This window comes from Euprymna scolopes, chromosome 6 (genome assembly GCF_053919585.1).
Source record: "Euprymna scolopes isolate OS-2025 chromosome 6, ASM5391958v1, whole genome shotgun sequence".
NCBI classification, from domain to species: Eukaryota; Metazoa; Mollusca; class Cephalopoda; order Sepiida; family Sepiolidae; genus Euprymna; species Euprymna scolopes.
The window spans coordinates 125343008-125346670 of record NC_136487.1 but is presented as its reverse complement, the minus strand read 5'-3'; the positions used below and the strand labels follow the sequence as shown (position 1 = coordinate 125346670).

General features: G+C 38.8%; 1 non-coding gene across 1 annotated transcript; it reads left to right on the top strand.

Moving 5' to 3' along the window:
• Window positions 1-227: 227 nt before the first annotated feature.
• Window positions 228-299, top strand: Trnaw-cca (transfer RNA tryptophan (anticodon CCA)). The gene has a single exon. It is a non-coding gene; the product is annotated as a tRNA-Trp (tRNA).
• Window positions 300-3663: the final 3364 nt, after the last annotated feature.

Below are 3663 nucleotides of genomic sequence, written 5' to 3'. Positions count from 1 at the left end.
TTCTTATCACTTAAACTAGTATACAATATACAGATTGACTAATATTTTGCTTTTAAATTACAAGACTTCAACTCGTTTAAAACATCTCTACGCTTAAAGCTGACGCAATCAAATTAAACTAAGGTTGTGTTCTTTTTTCAGAGTGCAAAGTAATTTACAATTGTTCCCTGTTCTTTGTTTTATATAAATAAAATAAAACTGTTCGACTCAGTGGCGTCCGTGTTAGTGGCCTTGTGGCGCAACGGTAGCGCGTCTGACTCCAGATCAGGAGGTTGCGTGTTCAAATCACGTCGGGGTCATATGGACTTCATTTTATTTTCCTTACCATCTGACAAATTTAAAGTGTTGTCATATGAATAAATGACGCGATTTCTACCCTTTTTAAATATAATTTTGAACAAACCTATCACGTAATACATGCGATTTTATGAATCTATTATTCTGGATCGACCGAAAACATTAATAGATACTTTAAAAGCAAATTTATAAATTCTTCCCTTTTGAAACATAAGGAAATCATGCGAAAGTTGTTCAAAAAGTAAAGCCTCGTATGTTTTCTTAACTCTAAAAGTTGAAGAGCTACGAAGACCGGCATGGTACATTAAAACGAGCGACATTTTCTGCTACAGAATTTATTTTGATTTTTTATTCTCAATGCGCTTTTTTTCAGCGATACTTACAGAATTGACAATGTGAAAATTGCCAACACCCAAGTTAAAATCTTTACGTCGAATTTATTGAATTCGATCTTAGCAGACCCAGGCTGTCGTTATCTACTTACCCACCGTCATCTCTCAACGTCACTATATGATTACGTCCTTAATTATAACAATGATAACTGGTAAAACGGATACTATCAGGACGTCATTATGTGACGTGACCGTCCCAAGGAGCGGTAGACCTCCCCATATGGAAGAGGTTAAGACTCCCGAAACTCTGGAGAATGCCGAGCAACTACGCTTGTGTTATTTGTTAAGTATGCCCGGGCAGCGGCGCCCGACCTTACTGAAGGGAAGAATTAAGTTATGAATTTTATTATCGTTCTTATAAAACCGACATATAAATCTGATTGTTTGGTGAAAGTGACAATTTGATGTCATTTTGAGAAACATAATGAAATATAATTTCGTTTCTAAGGCCAGACAAGAGGTCACCGGGTTAACCTCTCCTCATCGTGAGAACTATAATTGAAAGGGTTCGCAGATCACAGACACACATACAGGGAATCCCTCTGGGATGACGTACTTACTGGCGATTGGTCTAGGGAGCAACCTACCCTACCCCAATACCTCGGTACATAAGCGTATCCCCGCGCCAAAATCAGTTAGTTGGAGGGAGTTGAAGCTGAATTTTGAGCGAATCTGATCCTAATCGAAGAGTCGTCGCCTTCTTCTCTACCTGTCCATCACTACCGCTAAAACTGAGAGTAATTAAATCTAATTCGGACTCAAGAGTGTTTGTTAAAAATTAACAACTGAACTATTGTATAGAAGTGTATATCATATTTTGTATAATCTAACTTGAATTAACCAAATAAAGTAGAGATATCTGAGTCTGTCTTTCTTTTTGTATGACCTGTATTTAAGAATTCAGGTGATCGATCATCTCCTTCTTACTACAGGCCAATAAGTCTCCTGTGCGTCATGGGTAAGTTGCTGGAATCTGTGTTGAATAGAGAAGTAATCAACCATCTCAGCAAAAACAACCTTCTTATTGACACACAATATGGTTTCCATTCTGTTAGATCTACAGCAGATGTGCTTACAGTTATATCTCATAGGATTAGCGAATCTCTCGACGGAGGCAACCTTTCTAGGGCAATTGCTCTTAACATATCAGAGGCCTTTGATAGGGTATGGGCATATTTACTACAGAAGATCTCCGGCTATGATATAGCTGGAAATGTCTTCTCAATTATTAAATCATTTCTCTCTGATAGGTTCATAAGAGTAGTAGTTGATGGGCAGAAATCAGAAGTTGGCAGTATTAATGCTAGAGTCCCTCAGGGGTCCATCCAGGGCCCAACTCTCTTCCTGATCTGCATTAATGATATTCCAAATCACATCCTTACATCATTCGTATACATTTATGCTGATGATACTACCATCTATAGTAGCACATCTAAGACCGTAAACGACCAAGCTCTCTCCGATTCTCTCTCCTCTAATCTTGGGCACGTGGTACAATGGGGAAAGAAGTAGCTGGTTACTTTTAACGCATCTAAAACCAAGCTTCTATCTTTACATCACCAATTCTCTGATCCCCATCTGGCATCAATTGAAATGAATGGCTCTCGTTTTGGGGAGGCCTCATGTTTTGACAAGCTTCTGGGCTTGACCTTTACTCCTGATCTTAAATGGAACACATACATCAAATCCGTTGCCAAGGTCGCTGGAAAAATGGCGGGATCTTTCTATCGATCCAGTAGATATCTCACTGCTGATGCAATTCTTTATAAGAGCCAGGTACGTCCAAGGATGGAGTACCGTTGTCACATCTGGGCAGGAGCTGTTAAAAAGGACACCCTGCTTTGATAGAATTCAAAATAGACTTCGTAGCCTCGTAGGAGATGTCCTTTTCTTTTCCCTGCAGCCTCTTTCTCACAGAAGAGATGTTGCGAGTTTGTCTCTGCTTTATCGTTATTTTCATGGCAAGTGCTCGACTGAGCTTCAATCTATGGTCCCCCCTCGACAAACTTTCACAAGAAACACTCGTCTAGCTGAAAACACTATCAATAATTCCCCCCATTCTTTATGTGCCTAAACCTAAATGTAGATTCCATGAACAAAGTTTCTTTCTTAGAACTGTACGCCTGTGGAACTGTCTTCCGTTTTCCTGCTTTCCAGTTGACTACAATATGGTTGTTTTCAAGTCTAACGTAAACAAGTTTTGATGAGCCGTTCAATTTAAGTTAACAAATTTACCGAATTTCCATTACTATCAATTACTATATTGTCCAATTGACTACTGTACACTCTTTAACCCTCATCCTCGAGTGGCCTCTGGGCCTTGATAAAAATGTGAAAAAATGCAGCTGTCACGCTGGAAGTGAATAGATTTCATTTTCAACTCTAAATAAGAATACAGTCTCGGTCTAATCTTATGTACAGAAATATTACAATACGTTGAAAATACACATTAAGCTAACTTATGTACTTCAAGTTTCAATTTTTCAATATGTATGGGTTAGCGACTCTTTAGCTAAAGAAACAAGTCCGAAAATTCCACATATCAGGATTAAACTTTGTAGACCAAAAATTGACAGAGTAGTTTGGTAGAGACAGATACAGAAAATGTCACACACACAGACACACACAGACAGACAGACACACACACACACACACACAAGGGAGTAACCACTTATGATAGGCCACTCGAGGATAAGGGTTAACGAATGTTGGGTAGAATTTTATTATTTAAGAGAGTATTTCAATAAGAACTTGTTTACATTTGACTTGAAAGATACGGTATTGTAGTCAGCCGGGAAGCAAGCCAGCGGAATAGTGTTCCACAGGCGTACATTTCTAGGAAAGAAGCTTTGTTCATGGAATCTGCGTTTAGATTTAGGAACAGATAGAGAGTGAGAGGAAATTGTTGATAGTGGTTATAGCTAGTTGATTGTTTTTGTGAAAGCCCTGCAAGAGGCGGTGATATGTTGGAGCT